The sequence below is a fragment of the Nematolebias whitei genome, chromosome 5 (assembly GCF_014905685.2).
Source record: "Nematolebias whitei isolate Nwh7 chromosome 5, NemWhi1, whole genome shotgun sequence".
Taxonomy (NCBI): Eukaryota; Metazoa; Chordata; class Actinopteri; order Cyprinodontiformes; family Rivulidae; genus Nematolebias; species Nematolebias whitei.
The window spans coordinates 32,752,517-32,760,682 of record NC_056502.1 but is presented as its reverse complement, the minus strand read 5'-3'; the positions used below and the strand labels follow the sequence as shown (position 1 = coordinate 32,760,682).

Sequence of the window (8,166 nt, the reverse complement as noted above, 5' to 3'; positions counted from 1 at the left end):
CAGAGGTTTTCTTCTTGTTTCTAACTGGTGTGATCAGCAGAGGTTTTGCTGACACTCGGATGCTAACAGAGCTAAACCCGAACCCACCAGAACAGGACGGCTGCCAGTCTCCGCTGCCTGCCACTTGTAGCGCCGCACGTCTGAAGAATAACTCGTCCTGCCTGCCTCTGTCCGCCCGGCTCAGTGCAAGCTGGGGCTGTTTTGAAATGGGGGGGCAGGTGGGGGTGTAGATGTGGGCGGGAAATAAATTGGTACAGCGAGTTGGGCTGCTGCAGCAATTTAAGGCCCTGTAGGTGCTGCCTGGGCCATATGCTCCCATTATTCTGCTTGGGAGGGGCCTGTGTGGAGGCGTGGAGGTTGAAGAGTGGGGGGATGGGGGGGGTTGGGGTGGAGAAAGGTAGCTGAAAAATTTTATGGCAAGCTGTCCTATCAAACAGGAGTGTTGAAGAGGAGTAAATGATAGTGTTTGTCCTCCATCCATCCATTTTCTTTTACCCGCTTCTTCCATTTTGGGTCACGGGGGTCACCGGTGCCCATGTCCAGCAATCACTGTGCGAGGGGCGGGGTACACCCTGGACGGGTCGCAAGTCCATCAAAGGGACACATAGAGACAAACGAGACAAACAACCATTCACTCTCTGACTCACACCTAGGGACAATTTAGAGTTACCAATCAGCCTAACATGCATGTTTTTGGTCTGTGGGAGGAAACCGGAGTACCCGGAGAAAACCCACGCATTCACGGAGAGAACATGCAAACTCCACCCAGAAAGGCCCCTGCACCGGGATTTGAACCAGGGACCTGCTCGCTGAGAGGCAGCAGCTCTACCAGTTGCGCCACCGTGCTGCGTGTTTGTCCTCCTTCATCTGTAATTCACCTCGTCTGGTTTGATTCTCAGATATGCCATTCTCCAAAGGAGCCCAATGTGTCCACACCTGGGGGGGGGGGGGGGGGACCTAACAACGTTTCAATGGCACCCCTCAATGTGAATGTTTTTGTCTCGTTGATATTCCTGTTTTGAAATAGGTTTCCACAAATCTGTGGCTGAATTATGGTCTTACAGGGATTTCACTGGATCTCAGCAACAGACATTATTTAATAAACACTTCAGCTGGACAAACCAGACCGTGAAAATACTGAAGGCTGTTTAGTTTTATAATTTTTTTTTTTAAATCATTGACACAGAGTTCACTTTTTTTTTATGCTGCAATGAGTTCTGGGTAAATAATGTAGACAGGTTGGTTCGGTGCGGGCTCCGTTCAACTTGAATGTTAGTTTTGGACAGAGCTCATGTATACATAGTGTTAGTTTTTGAGCTAATGCTATTAGCTTGATGGCTAATGAGTTAAACATCACAAGTTGATCACGTTTGATCTTTTGACCCATATATTGTGCATATAGACTAATACGAAATATACTTTTATTGTCACGTTATAACTTTTTAGCCATGTCTCCTTGTGTTTTAGTCTCCACTACAACCGGTGTATGTCATCGCCCCAGAATTTGGATTTCAGACCAGGTTATTCTACTGAAATGGCAAACAGCTGTTTAATTGAAAATTTAAGTAAGTCCCTGGATAAGGGTAATGTGATGGGTGCTGTATTTATTGACCTTTAAAAGGCATTTGATATGGTTAACCATACTTTGCTTTTATCTAAAATGTCAGAATTTAATTTTTCAGTTGAGGCAATAAGCTGGTTTACATCTTATCTTCAGCCTAGAGCTCAGTGTGTTAAATTAGATCAAGACATATATGGATTTTTTAACTTAAAAAAGGGCATTCCACAAGGCTCGATACTCGGCCCTTTGCTGTTTAGTCTCTTCATAAATGACTTGCCTCTGCACTGCTCAGGTGTCAGCTGTCAACTTTATGCAGATGATGCAATTCTTTATGCACTCGCTAAGTCACCAGAATAAGCTGCAGAGGTATTTTCCAACTGTATGTCTGACATCCAACAGTGGCTCATCCAAAATCAGCTAGTTCTGAATCTATCAAAAACGGTCTCCATGTGTTTCTCAATAAGAAAACTTGATTTAAAAGAAAATTTAAATGTTAATTTACAAAATTAAAAAAATCACTCTGTTGCAGAATTTAAATACCTTGGCTTGGTGGTAGATCCTCAACTTAAATTTGATAAACATTTAAAGACAATTTCAAAAACAATACAAAGTAATATTAATTGTTTGAAACTAATTAGAAACTATATACCAAGTCAGGCAGCCCTACTATATATGCATTCTGTGATTTTTTTTGTTTGTCACATAGCATATTGCATACCTCTCCAACTGCAACCAAACACATTGGCTCTTTATACAATCGGGCCATAAAAAATCATGGGTAAAAAGCCAATCCGCTATCACCACTGTACCATTATTAAGAAATATAACCTAATGAGCTTTGATAGCTTTAGTAGTTTTGTTTTCTTAAACTGTTCCATAAATGCATCAATCGTGTAGCACCTGAGCCATTACTTACATTTGTTGAGAGACAGAACAGCAACGGAGTCACTAGAAGTTCCACAGATCATGACAGTAAAAAACATTCTGCAGGACACGTTTGGGACAGACAGCTTCTTTATTCAGAGCTGTAAGCTGTGGAGCTCATTACCAGCTGATCTTAAGACCATAACTGACTTTAAAATATTCACTTCAAGGCTTAAGAATTGGCACAAGATGAACCAGAATTGTACTAATTTTTAAATAGTGTAATTGTTTTAACTCAATCGTTTTAAAGACATTGTTTTTTATTCCTTTTTTTAAATCATTTTAATTGTTTTTTACTGTTGATCTCAACTGTTAATTTAACCAACTGTTTAAGGTCCATCTAGGGACGGGTGTTGCGAATTAGCTTTGGCTGTATACACTGTGATGATTGTTTCGATCTGTTTCTTGTATCTGTCCCTATCAAATACACAATAAATAAAATAAATAAATGCATTGCACTGGTAAAATAATGGCAGCCTCCATAAGTGAAAAGTATCATAAACGTATATAGTCCTTTAAATAATTAGGAGTTTCCACACGTCACAAACAACTTTTAGTTGAATGTCAAAAAACATGTTAAGGCCAACATGTGCAAATACACAGAGATGCCTTTAAAACAATAAACGTCTCCTTTTCTCAGAATTTGTATGTTGAGTCTAAAACACCCTCTTTGCTGCAGATGCCTCGTATTTATCCTTTTAGAAAACAGACCCTCACTCAGCTTAGCCTCATATATCCTCCTCCCTTTTGTTTCACCCCATCTATTCCTTCTTTCCTCCTATCTGTTCCCCCTCTTGTCAAGCCGAGGCCTGTGTTTCTTGATCAGGGCATTGCTCTCATGTTAGCCGCTTCGCGGGAAGCACATCCCAGCATTCCCTGTGACACGCCGGCAGCAGCATTACCATAATTGGCTTTTCTACATGACGGGACAGAGGAAATAATAATGTCATTTTATTTAGAGCCCTCTTGTCCCAGCCCGAGAGCTATCACCTCCCCCCCTCATGCCTCTCTCCTCCTCTCTGCACCATGCACTGACGTACACCCCCTTCCTCCTCCGTCTCATCTCGCCCTCCGCCTGTGCAGGACGCGAGTCTCGTTCTGCCACAGCGTGTAGGTCAAGCGATGGCTTTTTGATCAGCTCCTGTCCAAAGCCATCAGGGTTGAGAGGCACGTAATGGAGAGCAGGGTGACAAACAGAATCTGGGGAAGGAATAAGACTGCCAAGTTTCCTATTAGGGGGCCAGCCTAAACGGCCTCTGCCCACCCGCACCCGCCACCCACCGTCCTCACCCACGAACCCATTCCTGCACTGCCTAAATCACATGAGTGAAGGGGTGCGTGATTGGACATTAGTGCTGCAAATGACTGCCGTGATTGCCCCCTCTTCCCAAACCCACATCAAATAAAGAAATGTGTGTAAATAAATAGAAGGAGGGGTGTCGGAGAAATGGGGCTGGTGGTGAGGGGGAAGCTGAACGGATCCATTCCCATCTTTTTCCTTTCCCTCTCTCGTCTCATCGCCTCGCTTTCTTCTTATCTGGTGTGTTTGGCTTTGACAGCGGCCAAATGGTGAAGCTCCTCGGGCCTGACAGAGACTTGTATTGATTTAACAACCGGCAGAATCTCCGCTAAGAAAAGAGGGAGAGAGCACGAAAAGTACGGGAAGGCTGATGGGGGAGATGGCAAAGTTTTGAAAGGAAGCGACAAGTTTCTTTTTTGTTCGTTGCCAAAACGCTGACGTGTCCACTGGTTGTTTTTCATCTGGTGTGTTTACAGAAATGTAATATCATCGCATGCAAAGGGGAAATGTTTCAGAAGTGAACGGTGCATCGAAAAGGCGGAAATACACTCATGCACTGTTGCTAAATAAAAATTAAACATTCATTAGTTTTTAAAGTTAAATCATCTAAAAGACTTCTTCAGTCTTTTGGATAAAATATGAATCGTTTGAACAAGAAGAATCCGTCCAGAGGACCAGACTTAACTTTTTTAGATTTTTCTACCTGGATTATGGAGCATGCATCAGGATGTTCATTACAGTGTTCACCAGGTAGACCATTTCCTGAAACTAACAGGAGCTCTAAACATCTCTCTCCATCCATTCCACGCCATTTTTTGTCTTTTTGAAGTGCCTAATTCTGCTTCCGTGTCACACAGTCATGTGCCCTTTGTCTTACAAAAATATATAAAACTATATAAACGATAGGAACAGGTCACTCACTAAACACTGACATGCATTCATACACAATAAGCTCTAAACTGAAAATTAATCACATTCAAAGAGAGAGCGGGTCATTCCGGGGCGTTGTGGTGTCGCTCTGAAAACTTGTAAACCTAAACTCTGTTACGGAATCCCGTAAAGATACTGTGTTCAGTCTGCGTGGCAAATAATGGTGATAAAATGTCAATGTTCATCAAATGTGGGTGTAGTTTCCTCATTTTAAGGACGGTTTAAAACCACGCTGAAGGTAGATTTAGTTGTTGTCACTGATTTGTAGCAGCTTTACAAGATTATCTTTACCTGCATCTTTCTTTCTGTGTCGTGGGAGTCACTGGTGCCCATGTCCAGCAGTTACTGTGCGAGAGGTGGGGGACACCCTGGACAGGTCTCCAGTCCGTCACAGGGACACATAGAGACAAACGAGACAAACAACCATTCACTCTCTCACTCACACCTAGGGACAATTTAGAGTTACCAATCAGTCTAACATGCATGTTTTTTGCATGGAGAAAACATGCAAATTCCACCCAGAAAGGTCCCGGGCTGGGATTTGAACCAGCAAACTTCTGGCTGAGAGGCAGCAGCTCTACCAACTGAGCCACCGTGCCGCCGATCCTAAATCAAACAAAAATATTAAATTAGTTTACTGAAATGATCAAACCAGATCTCAATATATGTTACTGTTGGTAATTACAAAAAGAAGTACTTTTGTTTAAATCAAATAAAAGTAATAACAATAATAATGTAACTTGTTTCTTTGGGAATCAAACCCATCTCTCCTGTGTAACAGCCATGGAGTCTCACCACTGTCCTAAAGAAGAGTTCATGTAAGCTAATGCTAGCATGAAGTTAATTATCCAGGCTTCAGGTACGCTTCCAACAGGTTAGGGGTACGATGGACCACAGTTAGGATAATGAAGGAGGGGACGTTGTTTGTGAGAGACATAAATGCATCGTTTGCTTATGGTGGATTCAATTTCTGTTTTTTATACTGCTTAAAAATAATTTCCTCAAATTATTGTTTTGAGGGGAACAGTTTGTTTTTTCCAAAACTGGGGTTTGCGTTGCGTCACGTTGTCCTCATTTTGAGGCTTTTAGCTTCTTTTTGGAAGGAATCAAAGTGTTCAAAGAAGTTTTTTTCTTCTCTTGCATGTGTTTCTGTGTTAGCAAAATATTTCATAAGCCAGCAAATGGATTTTAATGAATCTGTCAGAATGTAAATATTAGACGTACATCGACAACTAATCAACTCTTGAAGTGACCTGATTCAAGATGGGCAGCCACAGCTAACTGACTATAGGAAACACAAAATGGCCGCACCTCTGTGACTTATATGTTGAACTTTAACTTGGTGTGGTAGTAGCTGAGAGTCATTCCAACACACACAACAGGTTGCATGAGATCTGGCTGTATCATGCAGAACATTACAGTCAACTCCATCATTTCTCAACGCAGGACAAACTCGGTGTACAATTTTGGCATGAAATGTAGCCGTAGATGCGCCTTCCTTCAAGGGGTTCTGGGTCTTTTTATTTATTTTATTAATTAATTTTTACAGCGAGACCCACATCACATCAAACTCTTCACCCCAGGAGGCTAAACGCTCTCTGCTCATGATCTCAGCGTCTGCTCACACATGTAAAATCAGTAACGACAAAGAAATCAGTAGTCTATATTTGACATAACTCAGAATCAAGGGTGCTTCATGGTACATTAGCTGGGCAGTCCTTCAGGAGCGCTCTAATTTAAATAAGAATAATAATAAATGGGACAGATAAAACACATCCTTGAGTCCTTTTAACGCTCTCATCTGAACTAAAACGAGTAAGTGCAGTCTAAAGACTTACAGCCTTTTTGTAAAACGTGTCGAGTGGCGGCATTACTGCAGCGAGAGCTCTTCATATCCTCCAAAGAGTCTACTACAAACACATTTTGGTGCTTATTTTAAATCAGACTTCTACCTTGTGAGGTTTATACGTAGGGGATCAGTGACACCGAGGTGATGGTTCTTGTTTCCTCGGTGTGTGTAGGCGGTGATCTGGCGTGGCTGGTGCTGGTCTTGATTGCTGCTGCTTGTGACAGTGAGACCGCAGTCCCATTCTGGCCACGCCGCCGCCTGTCTTCTTGATGGCGGCTCGTCCCCGAGCAATAGTGACAGGCGCTTTGGCCCTCGTGCAGACGGCCCTGCTCACAGGCATCACCCGCCCCACGGACCAAACCGCCAGGGACGGCACGCCAGCCTCCTACCCCTTCCCACCCCCTCACCTCCCCACGCTACTGTGTTGCTTGGCGTATGCTCGCCCAGGACGAGGGGAGGGAGCCTAATCTGCCCGCCAGTCAGAAACGTGCACCTTCAAGTTGCTGCGGTGGAGCTGACGTTGAACTGGTGTTTCTCATAATATTTTCTCTCCCTGACGCCACGCGTTTTGGCGGCTGGCGTGAGTTGGCGCGGCGCCTCTGAACAGACGAGGTGATCAGACCTCGCTCCAGCCACGTTTCATCAAAAACACGATACCAAAACCGTCCACGGGCTGCCTGTGATTTTTACACATGTCTGTGTCTGCCAGTCTTTTGTCTGTGTGCGTTTGATATCTCCCTCTTTGTTGTTTCCATGACAACGTGGCAGGACAGGAATTGATTGACAGGGATCGTCAAAGGGCTCCCTGGCGACCCGCTCATCGTTCGAAGCCCCTCCCTGCTGCAGTCTGTTTTGTCACTCACGCAGGGATATTTCTGATCTGCTGCTTCTCAGCCTTCTTTCTGTGTGCGTGTGCATGTGCGTGCGTGAGCGTGCTAAAAAACTGCCAGCTACTGGGGTTTAGTTCCTTCTTGGCTGCGGCTGACATGAATTACTCACATAGGTAAATCCTACTGTATGTTTGTACTCTTCCTCTGTGCTTGTGAAGACAGAATAGCCATTCTGCATGAGGGGGGGGTGTTGCGTGTATTAAAACGGCTGATGCGTATTGATAGCCCACTCCTCTGCGAGAGTGTTCGGAAGAGGCAAGGCTCTGTAACAGAAGACGCTCTGCAGATGTGTTATAGGGAGAACGGCACATAATGCTAATCTGCTGCGTTAGGGATTTTCAGGAGTTTTAGGAACTGTCTCGGGTCTGTCAGTCGGATTGAAGCGCAGCCAGGTTCTCCTGTAGCGCTCTCGTTTTGCAGAAATCTTGTCATGCACTCGTCGAGCGTCTCGCTCATTTGGGAAGGGGACGTGTCGGCAACTCTTAGGGCAACATTAATGGTTTGTGGCTTTAGGTTTGGGGAGCTGCGGAACACAAACGTAAAGAGGCGCTCGCATGCACATCATGATGCAGCCACAGCTGCTCACCTTCCCCCACCCCTCCACCCATCTCCTCTCAGGCAGCAGTAAATGGTGCCAGTGTATATATATCAGGTATTACGTCCACTTAGATTATGATGTGACAGGTTAGCGTGCCGTTTGAAGTTGACAGCA

General features: G+C 44.2%; 1 protein-coding gene across 1 annotated transcript in view; it reads left to right on the top strand.

Moving 5' to 3' along the window:
- LOC119409520 (teashirt homolog 1) overlaps positions 1-8,166 on the top strand; it is a 43,327-nt gene that overhangs the window by 29,412 nt on the left and 5,749 nt on the right. The gene's annotated exons all lie outside the window — the stretch shown is intronic.